Here is an 18,771-nt window from a genome sequence, read left to right as displayed (position 1 = left end):
TGAGGGATCCCCTTTACCCCTAGGTACAGGTACCCCCCAGATGGACTTTGTTGGGAACAGGGAAACCTGGGGCATAGTTGCCCCAAACATTCCAATGCCCTCCACTACTCCAACCAGAGGGACCCAACCCCCAGCTGTAGGCAGCCAGAGGTTGACCCTTAGGGCCAGATATGACACAGTCATGGACAGAAAGGCTTCCATGGTGACCAGTGTGCTGAGGAAGTTGAGACCACCCCAAATAGGGCCTCACTTCCAGACTCAGACACCCCACCAGCCTACTTCTGTACCAGAAAACAATACAGGTAATTTCCCTAGACTTTGGAGGAACTCCAAAACCCCTTGGGGTAGGATTTCCCAAGTGGACCATGAGACAGGGAGCAACCATGCTAGTGCAGGTTCTTCCTTATATGGCCACTCAGGAAATAAAGGCTTAACTGGGCAAGGTTAGCCTTATCTCCTTTCGTTTGGGGGGGGGGGGTATGTAGGAAGGTGGAATCTGACTATATGGTTGCCCCCACTTTTTTCCTGGTGTTTGAATGGTTTTTGACGAGTCTGGCTGGGATCCTGCTATCCAGGACCCCAGCCTATCTGCTTACTCCCTTAAATGATTGGTGTGCATATTAGATGCACTAGTGATTGGATACTGTGGTACCTTATGAGCCCCTAGTATATGGTACCTTAGGTACCTAGGGCATTGGTACTTCACAGGCCTACCAGGGGCTGCAGCATGTATTATGCCACCCCTGGGAAGCATTCACAATCTGACACCACAGGCCTGCTACTGCAGCCTGTGTGAGGTAGTGTTAGCACTCCTCACTGAGGTATAGGTTCCTATATCTCACCATACACACACATATAAACCTATCAGTCACCCCTATGGTAGGCCCTATCAATCCCAAGGGCAGGGTGCTTGGTTTACTATGTGAGGGGGTGCTTCTGCCTGAGCAGGACCCCTCTGCAGCTGGCAGAGTCTATTCTCTGCTGCTGTTTGTGGATGCGGTTAAACCATATACTCTTAAGTGCATTATAACCTCGCGGTAAATGCTAACTTTGGAATGACTGCATCAAAACATGTTGTGTTTGGTGTCAAACAACTTGGAATCCTACCCCCACACCAGTAACTGGTGTGGGAGTAGGATCCCACCCTTCTAGAGGGGACGACATGTACCCACTGTACTACACGGTAGAAATCATCTAGAGCCCTAGCATCACAAAATGGATGCCACCAGCACAGACACCGGGCTGCCCTCTTGCTGTAGACCGAAACTCGCAGTGGAGGGAGCCCAACAGAGGGTTTCCTGTCACAGGGAGGTGTCACCACCTCCCAGACAGGATTTAGTGTATTGGAGCTGGGTGGGTGCACTCTTAGAGTGCTTTGAAGTCCTGCACTGGGGGAGCAGTAGGCTCCCCTGTGCATACGCCAGCTCAAACCGGTTCAGGGGCTACCTGCCCCTGCTCTGGTGTGAAACTAGACAAAGGGAAGTGGGTGTAACCACCCACTACCCTGACCCTCCTAGAGGAGTGGTCATAGAGCTAGTCCCTCCCATCTTTTCACTATAAGATACCACATATTGCCAATGCAATTTAGATTACACCTGGACGACACTCTACATAGAAGAATCCTGGCCCTTCGACGTTCCACTATCTCTGGAAGACTGAAGAATCTCCCTTGGAGTCAAGGAGTGACTCCCCTGCTCGGCAGGCACCAAAACTCTTCAACAACGGTTGCAAACTTTACTGCTCCCGCCGGAGCCCGAAGTCCCTGCGTCCCCTGAAGTGGATTTCCTGACCTCTCGACAGCCATTTTGAGTCCCCAGCGATGCTGTGGCGTCTGGACCCCACGAGTGACGAGGAACAGCAATACCAGGGAACCGTGCACTGATTTCGAGTGCAAGCCCTAATCTACGTCCAACGAAGTTGTGCTTTGGACCATTTGTTGTCCAAGTCCCGAGCAGGTCTAGTACCAAAAATCAGCGGCCTACCCTGTCCCGAGTGACCGTGGGCTGTTGGTAAACGTTTCCTGCAAAGGCGTCTTTGCGGTTGCTTGCCCATTGGCTAGTAACTCTCCTGAAGACTTCCACATCGACTTCAAGGGCTCGCCTGGTTGTTCTGGGCCTCCCTCACTTACCCTTGCTGGGTAAGTCCATCAGACTTTGCTGGTCTGCACCATTGCCAATCTTCACTCTACACGAGACTTGCAGTTGCCAAGGCTTGTTGGCTCCAATCCGGGTGCCAACACTGTCATCAGCTGCAGACGTCGTGGGAACCTCCGAAGCCAGCTGCTGGTCATCTTCGATCCCTCCTGGTCCTCGTGAGCGAAGAGACAAAACACCATCATTGACCTGAAGAGACGCGACAGCTGTGGTCATCCATCTTGCTGGCCACCGGTCACTGGCAAGTGACTTTGATCTCTGTCCCCTCAATTTCTAGGTCTTCTGTAACTCCAATCCATCTTCGGATTCGAACGGACACCTCTCCAGTCGTCACCAGCAGCAAGTCTTCAGTGTTCTCTATTGAAAACAGCATCGCGACCCGACACCAAAGGACACCTATGCACCCGGCTTCCCTGGGTGAGGTAACTCGTGCACTCTGGTGCCCAAGTGTGTGTTGGCCCTCGAAATACTTACTCTGTAAGTTGCTTGCTTGTTGACTTTTACGAAGTGCCCTGAAACTGTAATTTACAAACCGCGAACATTTGCCATTGAAACGTATAGAAAACCCGCATGTGTGTTTAGACACTGCACGCGTCTCACGTGGGCTGATTACTTACCTGCTAACACTGCAGAAGTGAAGCCCCAGCGATTCCCAAGGCCCCTAGGCCTCTTCATTTTGCAAGTCGAGTTTGATACACCATTTTTTTAGTATATGGTCTGGTACGCCCCTAGGGCTACAGCCATATTTGTGCTTAATTTATTGAGAACTGTTGATCTTTTGAATGTTTACCTGGCTCTAATCTCAAAAAGAGATTAGTAGAGTATATTTAGAAATAAATACATATATATTTGATATATATACCTGTGTGGTATCTTTTCATTTGGTAATTCAAGAGATTATAAGGTAAAACAAGCTGCTTTACATTCCTCAGAGACTTAGCCTGAAGGCTGCTCTCCACAGCTACCACTAGGATAGCTTTCTTTAAAAGGTTGTCTTTAAACCTATCTACCAAGAGTCGAATTGGACTGGTGCAAGGTGGCCACTATAACTAGTGACCAGCATATGCCAGGCCAACTTCTCAGAAGGGTCTATTCGACTCGCACAACACCACAAAACACGTCTACAGTGCACTAAAAATGGAAATGACTGACCTGGACACATCCAAACAGGCAAACAGAGGGGCAAACTCACAACCACCCCTTATAACACACCCACCAAAAATTCAAACTGAGGCCCACCCACAAATGGAACAATAAAAATGGCCCACACACACAAACCATGAGCCTTTGCAACAGACTCACTGCAGCTAGAGAGCACACACCAACAACTGCACCCATCCACCTGAACATATACACCTTCACACAACCTCCTTCACACATACCCCCTCGTCACATTCACACCCACACCGTCACATTCAGACCCACACACCCACAACCATCCACACCTTTACCCCACACCATGCCCACAGACAAGAATCCAAAGTTCACAAGGGAGGAGCTGGAGATCCTTGTCAATGAAGTCATCAGAGTCGAGCCACAGCTGTTTGGAACATTGGTCAGACAGACCAGCATAGCTGAAAAATCATGCCTGTGGCAGAGGATCGTCGGTAGGGTGAATGCTGTTGCACCCATCAGAAGGACCAGGAATGAATGCCAAGCCAGGTGGTACGATCTGCGGAGGGCGGTCAAGCGCTAAATGAATGATGACTACGCCCAGAGCAACATCACTGGAGGTGGTGCGCCCCGCAGACCAGTACATTTCCATCCCTGGGAGGATAAGGTGATGGCCCTGCTTCCGCCGGTGGGAGTACATGGACTGCAAGGACTTCCAGAGCCTGGTGAGTACACAAACAACTTAGGTAACATGGGGGTAATGGCATCCACACCCCAACTACACCAAATGCACGCAACTACCCCCAAGCCCTCACCGGCCAGAACCACAGTAAAAAATAACGCTAATGCCACTAACATGTGTATGCTCCATTGAGAAAGCAAGGCCATGCTATGTCACATGCTACATGAAGCAGCAACCCAAGAATGGATGTCCGGTATGCTGGGAGGGTGGGTGGCACAAAAGACATTGTTGAACTCCAAATCAGACACAATTGTCCTCATCCCATATGGCCCAGGTACATACCCATGCACCATGCGCAATGCACAGGGATTGGGAAAGTACTGACAAGATAGCTCACACTCGGCCCGGGTGTAGGCTCTCCTGTGACCAGTGCAAACACATACACCAACACAACAAGGTCAGATATCTAGGGCACAAACTCACACTCACTGTCATGGCAGCATGCTCCATGGGGGGACAGCTACATCACCTGGGAGCCCCAGTGCCAAATCACACTACACCCACCAGCAGGCCCTGTCACACACACCCCAAGCAGACACCCCCGGGACAGGCAATGGATTTACCCACTGTCACAATGGACATGTAACACAACAACACCAATACATAGCCAAAGAAGCATCCAAGCCAAAACTCTACATGTCAAAGACTCATGAGAACATATCAATCTGTCCCCCGCAACATACCCATCCACAAGTGAACATTGAGGAGAATGCTAGGCACATACAACTTCCTGGAGGAACAGTGCCAACTTGAATGTGTATGATACATGCATGTTGCATGAAACAGCATTAACATTGTCTGTCTCTCACACACAGGGCAACGTGATGAATCTACCCCCAACAATGGGGGTGAAGATTCACAGTCCCTGGCCCGGGAGGAACCTGATCCCACCGGCAGCGACGCCTCTCAACATTCCGCGGATGACCCCGACCGACCTGGACCCTCTGGTGTCCAAGCCCCTGCAGAACCTGGTTCAGGACCATCTGTGCCAACCAACACCCCCATTCCTGCCACATCCCAGGAGACACCGAGGAGTCCTGTCCACAGTGAACAACTGAGCCAGTCTGACCAGGAGGGACAAGGAGCGCCGGGCACCCAGGAGGAGGCAGACAACACTGCCACTGCCATCCCTCAGGGGTCCCGTAGACCCGATGTACTCACAACGGCAGGCCAGGCTCGTGTGCGCAGGGGTGGTGGGAGTGGAGGCAGGTGGAGGCAAGAACCTGACCAGCCAGCTGAAGGGACCGGTATGTCACACATACACAACATCATGGTGGCATACCAGCGTGACACCAGGGAGTTCAGCCAGGTAGTGGTGACCCTCACAGAGATCAAGAACCAGCAGGCCGAGCAACACACCAGTCAACCACAACACCAAGGATGGATGGAGGCAAGACTGGCTGAGCTCCTGGCGGTGCACAGGGACATAAGCCATTCACTCCGTCGGATCGCCGACAACATGGCCAACCCTCCCTGTGCCACCAGGCGAAGACCACCACCAGCCACAGGTAGGGAGGAGGAGGAGGATTCATCCGACGGAGTATCCCAAGCATCGTCAAGGCCTGCATCTGAGGGTCCCCTGAGGAAGGTGGGTCGTCCACGGAAAAGACCGTGAGAGGCAGCGGCACATCCAGATCTCCCAGGTCACCTGGCCTGGCACCTGGCCTTCATGTGCGACAGCATCACCTCATTGACTGACATCATCTGCCACATGGACCTGCTGGCCACAGTATGACTAATAATGCCAAACACTGTGGTCTGGACTCTGATGACTTCAAATGGCAAGGATCCCATCTCCCCCTGTGAACTTTGGATTCTATGGTCCCTGCATTGCACCTTTTTCAGTGCACAAATCACGCCACAGAGCTATACTTATATAACTAATACGTGAAATTTTATGTTGCAGTCATTTAGCATGAGTCCACAACATACGTGTGGGGATATGTCAAAGTATGCCTGAGTGTGGAACTAACTCCAGCCATCCATACACTTGGATCTGAGTCCGGTCGTGGACACACATGTGTCTCAATGTATCACCAAATACAGACAATTTAGCCCAATACTCACCCGTGATGGCCTCAAGCTGCTGAGGGGGGGGGGCTTGCAATACTGCTCAGACAGACCAATTTGGAAGAGTATCATGAAGGTGTAGAGGTCATGGGTCATGTTGATGTGCCCGGGGAGGGAGTCCCAGGTCTGTTTGGCGAGGTGGGAGAACTATCTCCTGCATGCAGTTTTTATGTGGATGTGATGAATGGTGGCCAGGGCAAGGTGGGCTGCATGGAGTTGGGACAACGGGGTGTTGGATGACAGACGTACAAGGTTTTTTTTGGGTCTGGGGACTGCCTCCTGAGTGTGGTTGAGGAGTCTGAAGGTGATCCTGCAGCAGACAGTGAGCCATTCTAGCTATCTCAGGTGGACGGTGATGTGGCTGGGGCTGGGGATGTTAAAGATGAGGTGTGCGGATGCACCCTGGATGTGGACAAGTTCTCCTGCAGTTTTGCTGTTGTTCTACGTAGAGGCCGGTGCTGTAGTTGAGCCGGCTGGTGTCGTGGACCTGGGGGACGGTCTGTCTTGCCTTGTAGTGGATCTATCTGTGGATCATTTGCAGCATGCGGAGGGTGTTGCAGCATGAGGTACAGATGGTGGTGAGTTGCATGGTAATTGTGAGCGATGGGTCCATGATGAACACCAGCTTGCGTGCGTGGCCACTGGGTGCTGGTGCGGTGCCCAGACCAGTGGGACACAAGGAGTTGACCCAGCCGTAAGGGGACAATCCTCAGATGATGACCTCAGTCCTGTCCAAGTCCAGCCTCAGGTGGTGGATGTTCAGCCATTCGTCAACAGATTTCATGCCTTCTTGAAGTTTGGATCTGGCAATGGCTGGCTCTTTGGTGAGTTTGAGGAGCAGCTGGGTGTCAATGGCATACGAGATGATAATGAGGTCGTGTGCGCATGTGATGGTGGAGAGGGGGGTCATGGAGACATTGAAGATCGTCACGCTGAGAGAAGAGCCCTGGGGCATGTGCCACATGACCCCAGTGTACTACATGCTGCAGGGTGGAGGCCGACTCCCTGGGCCTTGCTGGTGAGCTACTTTCTGATTTAATCCTGGGCCCTCCTCTGGATACCAGTGTTGGAGATGTGTGAGCTGACAGTGTGGTAGCACATGGTGTACAATGCCGTTGAGAGGTCAAGGGGGGTGGGCTCACCATTGTTGAGCAGGGCAAAGTTGTCATTGGTGGTGGCAATGATGACGGTTGCAGTGGTGTGATTACTATGGAATATGGTCTGGTGCCGGTTGCCTGGAGCTGGTTGAGTGGAGGAAATTTGTCAGTTGCTTGTTGAGTGTCTTCCGGATTACATTTGCTGGGTAGGGAACAGGGTGATGTACCAGGAGATCCTGCGGTACTGCCGTCCGTTGTTTAAGAAGGGCCTGGGTCTCTGCATGCCTCCAGCACCCATGGAATGTGGCTAACTCAAAGGAGACATTCAGGACACACTGGACGTGGGCTTCAAGGATGGGGAATGATGTGGTTGAGATGTTGTGTGGGAAGGGGCCTGATGGAGAGCCAGAGTGGATGGTGCACATGAGCCAGGTGGTGTACTTGCTGCTGACGGGAGTCCAGAACCTGAGGGTGGTTTGTCCTGTGGATAATAGTGCTGTCTGCCTCTGTGTGCCAAGACTGTTGTGTATGGCCATGAGCTAGCAGTGGTACAAAGTTGCAAGGGATGTGATCTGCCTTGCAAGGGTGGGGTGTCTTGGATGGAGATCTGCTGTCAGTTCACTCACAATGCTGATGAGCTCCTTGATGTCGTGTGTTTTGATGTATAGGCACTATCTGAAGGATCTCCACTTGTCCTTGCTGATGATATGGTGATGACTGTGTGTGGTCTTTTCCAGGCCTGTAAGGTAAATGATGGCTCTTTGTGTTGCAAGGTGTGCACAAGAGTCCGGCTAGGTCTGTAGGAGTCCAGTAGGTCTGCCTTGTCCCAGGTGCCTTAACTATTGTTGTGCTTCACAGGAAAGTCCGTCAATGTGTCAAGATTGTTGGATCAGTTGCTGATCCAGTGCGTGAGGTTTCAGGGTGTTGCGTTGGTGTTGTTTTGAGTGTCCCACACAGCTTGTCTGTGGTGACTTACATCAAGCATCTTTGCTGGATCGTTAGCAGGGTGTGGGTCAGTGTGTTGCTTGTCGGAGACGTCGATTAAAATGTTGATGGACCAATGATGGATGGTGGTGTGGTTCTCCTCCAGCCAGAAGTTACTGGCCCCCAGCCACATGTAGCCTGTGGAGGTGAGGGCGTGCGTGCAGATGTACGTGTTGATGGCTTAGCACAATTGTGGCTGTAGTCCTGGATATCTGTAGATGAGTGTTACTCTGAGGGTTGCCAGGGAGTTGCTGCAAACCCGGATTTGTGACTCTGAGGGTGTACTTGTGAATAAATTGCAATTCATCCTCCGGGATTGTTGGTGCCGTCCCTGCGGGTGATCTTGTATCCGTCTGAGATGGCAATGAAGAAGTCGTGTACTGAGGATGCTTATGTCCAGGTTACTGTCATGAAGGTGATGTGTGGGGCTGTTGTGTTGAGGAGGTAACAGAGTCCAATGGCGTGCTGGTGGACGGAAAGGGTGTGGAGTAGGAGGCACATGACCTGGTTGTTCTGACAGGGTCTGGAAGGCTGGGCAGCGCTGTGTAGGCAGTTGGAGTTGCACACTCAGCATGCAAAGGTGTTGTGTGTGCGCTTAGGGGTTGCCTGATAGCAGGCGGATGATTGTCTGGAGGACATTGCTTGGAGGTTGGCTGCAGCATGAGCCTGCTGTGTGACGTGGGTCATGCAAAGACCAGAGGCTTGTGCACTGTGCACGTTGCAGGCGCAGACGGTCCTGCCTTTGGCATGGCGTTGGCGCAACAGTGGCACAGACAAGCTGCTGGCTGCATTAAGATTGGGTGGAGGGGGGAAGGGAGGAGCATTTTGGAGGCGTGAGGGTTGCAGAATCAGGGCACTCGGCAGGGCGGTGCCGCAGGTGACGCAGCAGCAGGCGGAAGGGGTGAAAAACTATGCAAAAAGTAGCACACAAAGACAAGGAGGTCAGAAAGGCACAGTGCAACAGGTGTATGTAAAGGAAGGAGTGTCAGGTAACTCATGGATCACTATGAGAAAATGTATGACCAATCACCAAAAATGACGTTCACAGGGTCAGGCAACAAAATGCGAGCTGCGCACAGGAGACACACCATCAGCATGTGTTCACGTCCCGTTGTGGGGAGCAACCTGCACAAATACTTACACAACCAGGGACTTCATGCACAATAGATATTATTAGCCATGAAGAACTGCATGCATGTTGCCGAAGTACACATACATATATGCTCAATATTTGACAAGTATGCCATAGATGACGCATGCAAACTGGCAAGAGAGCGGCAGTGACAGAGATGAGGCACTTTGGATTGTGCTGAACACCTTTATTCCACATACACACACAGAAGGAAATGCATCCATGTGAATAGACTCACAGGTCAGTTGACAGAACATGTGGGACATACGCTGGACCCCCCCTTCATGACACGGATGATGTCAATCCCAATGAACTGGCACACAAGTCAAGGGGATGAGCCAAACACATCTTGCTGTACACGGAGAGGATGCAATTCCCCATAGAGCCTGTTTTTTTGATGTCCCACACTATGTCCACCCGTAGCATCCGCAATGTTTCAGAGGCAAGGTTAACACAAATTGATGCCTTCATCAGACGCCACACTCCACTACAGATGACAGTCAAGAAGGGTGACTATCATGTCATGGGAGTGATGCTACATGTTATATGCTCCATGGTGAGGAGACATGTATGCATGCTACCACAATATGCACAGAAGCAGGCCCACACATTCCCAACCCATCCACCACCAAAAAACCTTGCTGCAATCCTTACCCAAACTGACATTTCCACATGTCCGTGCATGGAACGCTGATTCAGTACACATTGTAATCCTCATGAGGAATGGCAGGAGGACAACGATGACACGAGCAGACAACATGCGCAAAAACCTGGGAATGACAGACACACAAGAAGTCACTTAAAACAATTCTCGCCGCACACATGGACATTTACAAAACATGAACAATGTTGGACACATGTAAATTTCAAAGAAAGTCTCTCCGCAAAACTGTGTGGCATGACATCATCACTCGAGTGACACATCAGAACACACATCAAAGTCCCTTTGCATTCAGTCAGCTGGACACACACATTGCAACACATGCCACTCAATGCAACAAGCTTACACACTCATACCCAGTGACTCACCATTATGAGAAGAAGTTGCGTATGAGCTGACTCCGGATATCATCCTCCTCTTCCTCCTCATCACTAGCCTCGTGAGCAAGCCCTTGATCCTCCACGGGTGGATGTTCCTGCTCATCCGGATCCAGGATGACTGGCACTGCCTTATCAACTGCCATGTTGTGCAGCATGCAGCACACGAGGAAAATTCGGCAGACCTTCTCCGGGGCATAAGGGAGGGACCCGCCTGTCTTGTCCAGGCACCGGAATCGGCTCTTCAGGAGTCCAAACATCATCTCAATCACTCGCCTGGTCTGCCCGTGTGCATTGTTGTACCGGTGATCTGCAGCTATTCTTGGGTTGCGGAGAGGTGTCAGCAGCCATGGCATATTGGGAGAGCCAGAGTCCCCTACATGGAAACATCATGTAAAAAAGTGGGTCAGGAGATGCCGTAAGAGCCAAAAATACCGCAACACACAGGACAAACAGAGTATACCCACCAACAAGACATGCTCGTTCGTTGTGCAGCCACAGCATCATTTGTGGCACCCTGCTACGCCTCATGATGTAGGCATCGTGTGCTGATCCTGGAAAACGTGCACAGACATGGCAAATCAGCATGTTAGCAAGACACACCACAAGGGCATTTATCGAGTGGTAATGTTTTCTATTGCGATAGGCTTGTTCCTGTGCCTGTGGTGGTACCAAATCCACATGTGTACCATCAATGGACCCAATTACATGGGGCATCCATCCCAGGGCATAGAAATCACCCTTGACATCTGTCAACTCCTCAGGAGTAGGAAATGTGATGAATTCATCAAGGTGCTCCAACATGGCTGCTAAAACATCACACAGGACACGGCTGAACATTGTCTGTGACATGCCACCAACATCAGCTATAGTGAATTGAAACGTACCTGTGGCAAAAAAATGTAGGGCTGCCATCACCTTCATCTTTGGGGTCAGCGCAGTAGGATACCTGTGTCGCGGTTGGACGTGTGGTGCCAGCCTGTCGGTCAAGTCCTCAATCAACTGTTGAGTGAATCTGTAACGTCGGATGCAGGCACGTTCCCTCATGGCACCCAAGTCTGGCATTGTTCTTGGGACAGGCCGTGCCCTGCAAGACATTGTTTGTAAGAATGAAGATTGAGAGTCTTCCAATATCAATGTCAATGAACATAGCACATGCTGCACTGCTAATACACATCAGGTAACTATGGAGTCGGGTGTGTGCAATACATACAGGACACATATGCCAGCTTGCTGGCACTCCTACAAAAAGCCAGATACACCTGTTGATTGTCAAGTCTACATGACATGCCCTAAAATGAGTTGGTGGCCAGTCTGAGTGAAGAGCCACAGATATCACCGGAGTGACACACAACCACATAGCTGCATTGGAAGGATGTCATCTCATCCACACAGCTGACTGCAAGGCACACGCACAGGTCACATGTAATGTCAAATGTACATATCAAACACATTGCGATGAAGGGGTACATGTGACAAGAGAAAGACACAGCCATTGAGACAACACAGACATGTATGACTGGGAAAATATGATGTCCGATGCACACAGACCCTACGGCGGTGGGAATCCACATGTGGCATGGTGTGCGTAGATGTGTTCCATGCCCATCTCCACACAGACCCATGTTGGATGCACCAACAGCAGATGCAGTTGACGGAACACTGACATCCAGCTCATGGGAACACATAACACACACCTGACATAGTCAGAAAGGCATCAGGAGACAGGTGCGGGTGTTGATGACTGTGCCATCCCACTGCTGCTGTGCATGACACAGTTGGACTACAGACACAAATGTGGCAAGTGTCAAGGTGATGTGTGCCACATAGTGCCCCATCACACATGACATGTGTCCACAGGTCATCACACATCAATTGTGCAACTAGATGAGATGACCTGTGCAATATCACTGGCTGCCACACCTAGGGCCTGCACATGACAGTATGCAATGACAAGTACTTGATGGACATCCTTGTGCGACTCGTAGCCCTCCATTCCTGGCATGTGTGCGCCTGTATTACCATTGTAAGCGTGTGAAATGCGTACCCGTATGTGTGAACTACTGCGTACCTGTACGTGTCAAACGCACTTTACTACTAGTGCGTACCCGTACGTGTCAAATGCACTTTACTACTAGTGCGTACCCGTACGTGTGAACTAGTGCATACCCGTAGGTGTCAAACGCACTGTAATCCTAGTGCGTACCCGTACGTGTGAACTAGTGCGTACCCGTACGTGTCAAACGCACTTTACTACTAGTGCATACCCATACGTGTGAACTAGTGCGTACCCGTAGGTGTCATAAGCACTGTACTCCTAGTGCGTACCCATACGAGTGAACTAGTGCGTACCCGTAGGTGTCAAACGCACTTTACTACTAGTGCGTAACCGTACGTGTGAACTAGTGCGTACCCGTACATGTGAAACGCACCGTACACCCGCTATCATCGCGTGTGTACGCCATTCGTTTCGCCATTGTACTTGTGCCATAGGGGTACGTGTGAAACGCACCATATACCTGCTATCATTGCGTGTGTACGCTTCATTTCACCATTGTACTTGTGCCGTAGGGGGAGCGGTGAAACGCACCGTACACCCGCTATCATCACGTGTGTATGATTCGTTTCACCATTGTACTTGTGCCGTAGGGGTACGTTTGAAAAGCACCGTACCTGTGTGTGGATTTCAAAATTACATAGGGGACACATAAGGGACAAGTATTAGGCCCTAAATGCATGCTGGTTGTCATGGAGACAGAGTTTTCAGTTGAAAAGTGTCGGTCATGTGTCCTGGAAAAGTCAGTTGGCCACAAAATACAATGTTGCAAAGTGGTTGTTGACTTGACATGATGCTCAAAATTTGAACGATGCGAATGCTGTCATTGGTGTATGTTTAAAGTCATTGGTGTATGTTTAAAGGGATTGGAGTAATCGTAGGATGCGAATGAGTCTGACCAATCACTATGTACTCCTCTAAATGAATGCCCCTCAGCAAGACAGATATAAGGCAGCAGGAACCCATGAGAGGGCACTTGCCTGCACAACTTTCCAGTCGACCACACTGCTGCTGTCTCTGCTTCCTCTGGACCATGTCACATACTGTGGAGGGGGCCCAGCCATTCACCCAGGAGGAGAATGAAGCCTTGCTGGACATCCTCCTCCTACAGTACACCAAGCTGTATGGGAGACCAAGGGAGCAGGTGAGTGCTGAGTCCACTACCTTTGCCCATGCACCTGTTGTGTGACTGTTAATATTGTGTCCAGGTGGGACAGACATGCAAAGTTGTTTAGAATGGGTCCCAGGGGGGGGACATGCTGATGTCTCTCATGCAGAGCATGATGTAGTTCCTGTGTGCACTCTTCACTTGCATTGTGCTCACTGTGACTTTCACTGCATAGTGCATGGCACTTTCAGCCTGGCAAATCCTTGGTGGTTTTTTTTCCTATTGTCCTGAGGTGATTCAGTGGTCCCCCCGGTGTGACAGGTGACTGTACCCACAGATGTGTATGAGTTGAGTGGCCCTGTGGTGAAAGTGTCCAAATGATGTGTACGACCTCATGGACAGTGATGTGTGTGAATGTTCCTTGTTATGTGGGTGAGTGTCTATGTGAAGTGTTGCACCACAGCTGCATGGAGGAGGCAACAGATCAACCCATCTGATGTGACAAATAAGCCGTGCTGTGTGTCTGACTTGCAGAGCTAGCATGACACCTGTGACACCCCACTGGCAAGTGGCACATGTGCAGAGTGAGGGTTGTATCCGCTGTTGTCAATGACAGGCGAGTGATCTGTGCTTGGGTGTGTCTGTCTAGTATGCTGATGGTGCGTCAGTGGAGTGGGACATGTGACTGCTTGGCACGTGCTGGCCTTCAGCCTGCTGTTGCATGTGCTGCACAGTGTGTGGCATGATCAGTGAGTGTGTCGCACCCCTCATGCCAACCTGTTGACTTTCAATGCCATGTAGTGCATTGGGGCTTGCACACAGGCCAATTTCTTATTGTGTATGATGTAATTCCTGTCTGCATCCTATGCCCTGTTCAACATTTAAATGATGTTCAAATGTGTGTCTCTGGGACATGGAGCAGGTGTATTGATGTTGTGTCACTTTGTCATCCTGACAGGTAACTGCCTACGAGAAGGGGGTGATCTGGAAAAACATCGTCAGGGCCGTGAGATCTGAGGGGGAGCGTAGTCGGCAGCTGCCACAGGTCCGCAAGAGGTGGCAGGACATCCGCTGCTGGACCCGGCGGATCGCCCGGGTCCAGCAGCGGATCGACAGTCCTCGCCCCCACTGTGGCCACCGATGCCTGACCCCCCACATGAAACGTGTCCTGGCGGTGGTATTCCCTGAGCTCGATAGGCAGTTACAGGAGAGACTGCAGCAAGGAGGGGGTAGGTACATGGCTGTTTGTCGTGTTATGTGTCGCCAGCTTTTGGAAGTGCTCTGTAGCCTGGATACACTCCCAGAGTTAATATGTGCAGTGCATTTTCGGTTCCCCAATGTCACCTGGTGCTCTTTTTCATCCCTTCCCCTCCTTGACATGTGTCCCCTGGTCTGTGTTTAATCACATTTGCACATGGTCATCTAGGGTGCCAGTAAATCTAAGTGCACATTGCTTTCTGCATCATGTGGGAGGGTGGTCTGTGACTTGTGTTGGTACCTTGCCTGTGCCATGACCTGTTCACTATGTTGGGGGTCCATATTTGTTGTCACTGATGATGATTCTCAACATAGGAGTATGAGCTTTCAACTGAACACGCTTGCAGCATGCATGACCAATGTTGTGGCCTCAGACATGATGTGCATGAGTGGGAGATATGCATATTGCCATGGCGGTTGAACATGGTACAGTCAGCTCATTCCAGGACCACGGAGCAGTGTGCCCACTACAGTCCCCTGAGACACTCTGGCCTCCTAATCGTGTGTGTCATCCAACACTGTGCACATTCTCTGTGGGTTCAGCATAGGTCTGCCTCTGTGCCATTGTTCCCTGGCCTAGTTAGTATTTTGCAAATGTGTGCTACATGTGTCCTCTGGACAGGGATACACTATTTTGCTTGTGCATACTCACACTGGGCAGTGCCTATGTGGCTATTCACAACAATCTGTTGATGGTTGTTTGTCACAAATATGTGTTGCCAGCCCCACGAGGTGATGTTGTGTAAATGAAGCTATTTTTCAAGCACAGTTATTGTAACCCTGAATAAGAGGTGTCACTTCTTGATCTGTATCAATCACATTGACTCAGGCATGGGGTGGGGTGTGCGGGAGAGGCATACATGTGCAACCCTGATTTTTCATTGCCAGGTCTGACTTGTGTGTGAGACTTGGCTGTACAAAGAATCACTGTGCAGTGCCCCTGTGATGCTGGCCAGTGCTTAATGTTCGTGCTTTGTAGCCTGTGTCAGTTTTTTAAAAACATGATTCCTGCTCATACATTTTTAGCACCTGTGTGTGGTTCAGATGCAACGCTGTTTGGACTTTGTGTGCTGACATCTGTGTGCCATGAGCGTGTCCCCACAGTACAGCTAGGCTTTTTTTCAACTCAATTGCAGGCCCATTAGCTTATGCATTGTCCTGGGTGTGGACATGTGTGCCACTCAAGATGACAGGCAGTAGGTCATATGTGTAGCCAACTGTGTAATCAGGTGACGGATGGCCATGTAACAACTGACATAATTCAAGTTGTTACTCTTAAAAAATTGTACCTTGGCACTCACAGCACTTGTCAACAGTTCTTCATGTTTTAAATGTGGAAATTTGATGATTTGTGTTAAGAACACTGATGTGCCTGCATGAAAAAAGTCTCCCAAGGAAGTGCACACCAAACGACATTTCCACTTTCATGGAACACACTGGCACATTTTCTAAGAAGCCACTGTTAGAATAAAACAGTGTTGCAGATTCTCCATATACATGTTCCCACAGTGCTCTTGATTTTGTGATACTCCTTTGTTGTTGGTGATACAAACTGACGAGTCTCAAGAAATCAAGACCTCCGTGGCCCATGTATATGTACTTTCTGCAACACCATTAATTTCTAACAGTGGCTTCTTAGAAAAGGTGCCAGCTTCTTCAATGACAGTGTAAATGTACTTTGTGTGCACTGCCTTGTGCGACATATTTCATGCAGGCACATGAGTGTTCTTTTCACGAAATGGCGAATTGGCACATTCAAAACATGTAGATTGTGTAAAGTATTGTGAGTCCCAAGGTAGCAACATTTTTTCGTTTTGTGTTCAAAAGTACTTACAGGTCTCTGAGTGTGGTGACACCTTGAGTATTGAGGTGTGTCAGTTTACGTTGGGTGCACCACTACTGTTTCTTTCAGGGTAAACAAGAGGTGGCATGACTTCATTGTATTGCTGTGCTCACCGGTTCACAGACACCAGCTTCTTAGTGTATTTCTCATTCAAGTTGTGGCCTTTTGTGTTCTTTTTTTTCCTGGTGTCCAAGTGGCATAGTGGGTCTACCAACTGGGCAGTACAGGGCTTACATATGTGCGGAGTTATCTAGCTGTTACTCATTATGCATTGCCTGATATGTACTGTGACCAATTGTTTTTGTGCTCATGTGTCAGATGTATACAGGTGACTGATGCATTTCAGTTTCTTCTCCTTGCCCACAGCATCATCATCCGCAACCGAGGGAGACAGCTGCATGGACCTGGAGGAGGGACCCAGCGACAGTGCCACCAGTGCTGGAGAGTCAGAAGGAGCTAGTGGCACGGAGGGCAAGGGGAGTCAGTCGGAGGACTTGTCTGGAGGCAAGAGCAGCTACGACGCCGACGGGTCAGAGGCTGACCTCCCTGAGGAGGTGGAGGCTGCAACACCAACTGGTAGCATCCCCACTTCTGTCCACGCCTCCTCCATTACCATCTCCGCCCTCCCAGTTGCTCCCGTCCCTTCTGTCCGTGCAGAGTCCCACCATGTCTCTTTCGGCCCAGGCACCGCACCCCCTGCCCCTGTCACCCCTGCTGCCCTCAGTGAAGAGTCTGTGGACATACTGCGGCAGTTGCAGGTTAGGCAGGCATCGGTGCTGAATGTCCTCCATGGACACACTAAACTGCTCACACAGATGGTGTCGTTCATGGAGGGCATGTCAGCAACGATGTCTGACCAACGCAGGTTTCTGCTGTCCATGGACTCTTGTCTGACAGCAGCAGTTTCTCTCCTGCAGCGCTCCGTCTCCCCCCTACCCCAGACCCATCCACACTGCCCTCTCCCATGCCTGCCCAACACACACCCAGACAGTCACAGGCACGCACCCCACCAGACACATCCAGCACACCCCCAAGTAAGGCACAGCGCACGCCTCCTGGCACGCACACTCAGGGGGATGTAGGCACACCCACAGGGTCTGGGGGCAGATGACATACATGCAGCCACAGTCGCAGTCCGCAGTCCTCACAACCCTGTTCCTCCAAAACCACTCCCCTTAGCTCCCCTGCCAAACTCTCCCCCAAGGAGACCTATATGGTTGAGCTGGGCCTCGCCCCCACTGAACCACCACCCCACAAGCGGGTGAGGATGTCCCCGGGCACAGGAGTTGAGTCCCCCACCATGTCCACCCCTTCCCCCAAGAGCGCTCCACCCCATCCCTGGCCCTGGGGTATCTTCAGATGCAGGGGTTCGGATGGAGGCCCTAGGCCGAGCTCACCTCCACCTTTGGCGCTGCCCCACCCCCTGTGGTGGAGACGTCCACCCCTGCACCCACCACACCTACCCATCCCCCTCATGTCCCTGCGGTGCCTGGTCCTGTCACAACTGATGCCCCCCCCCGGTCGACAAACCTTGAGGTTCCGTTGTGCAGGCAAGGTAGGGGTGGATGCGGTCCCCTACGTCCACCCTTGGACTTGAGAAATGGACTGGCCATTGGCCTTTGTACATAGCCTCTTTAAAAAAAAAAAAAAAAATTGGTGCTGAATAAAGCCTTTTCTTTTACTTTCAACACTATTGCATTTCAGATACTTGATGTTGGTGATGAGGCTCCTGGAGTTGGTGTTCTGGTAATGTGTTAGGGTTCTGAGAAATGTTTTTGTATGATGGTCATGAGGTGGTCCATGGTATCTGTGTGCCATCACAATGTCTCTGCAAAGAATCATTGGTAGTGTGTGTTCATTTAGTTTGGAGACATTGTCCCAAGGAGTGTCCCTTCCTCTGTGGCACCTGACATCTTCCCTGCAAACAGTTGCACAATTGTTGTGCTGACCTGTGTCCACATTTTCTTTGTTGGTGACGGATCCCTTCAACAATGGCCATGCCTGCTCACCGATGTCTCCTGCTGAATCGTCTGTGCCATCCTTGCTAGTCACTGTACTTTTGTTTTGGGTATGTAGGAATGCCTTCAGGGACAAATTGGCCCTTTTCAGCACTATGCATGTGTGTAATCACGGCCTACCACACAAATGGTACATGTTATGCAGGGTATTTGGGCACCT

The 18,771-nt window shown here is 50.7% G+C and overlaps 1 long non-coding RNA gene across 1 annotated transcript in view; it reads left to right on the top strand.

Annotated features, from left to right (window-relative positions):
- LOC146870251 (uncharacterized) overlaps positions 1-18,103 on the top strand; it is a 119,375-nt gene extending 101,272 nt beyond the window's left edge. The window contains exon 3 of the long non-coding RNA XR_014959365.1: positions 16,960-18,103. This is a non-coding gene — a long non-coding RNA (uncharacterized LOC146870251). The remainder of the gene's footprint in view (positions 1-16,959) is intronic.
- Positions 18,104-18,771: the final 668 nt, after the last annotated feature.

This window comes from Triturus cristatus, chromosome 1_1 (assembly GCF_964204655.1).
Source record: "Triturus cristatus chromosome 1_1, aTriCri1.1, whole genome shotgun sequence".
Classification (NCBI taxonomy): domain Eukaryota; kingdom Metazoa; phylum Chordata; class Amphibia; order Caudata; family Salamandridae; genus Triturus; species Triturus cristatus.
Note: the sequence above shows the minus strand (reverse complement) of the source record. Positions and strands in the feature narration are given on the sequence as shown.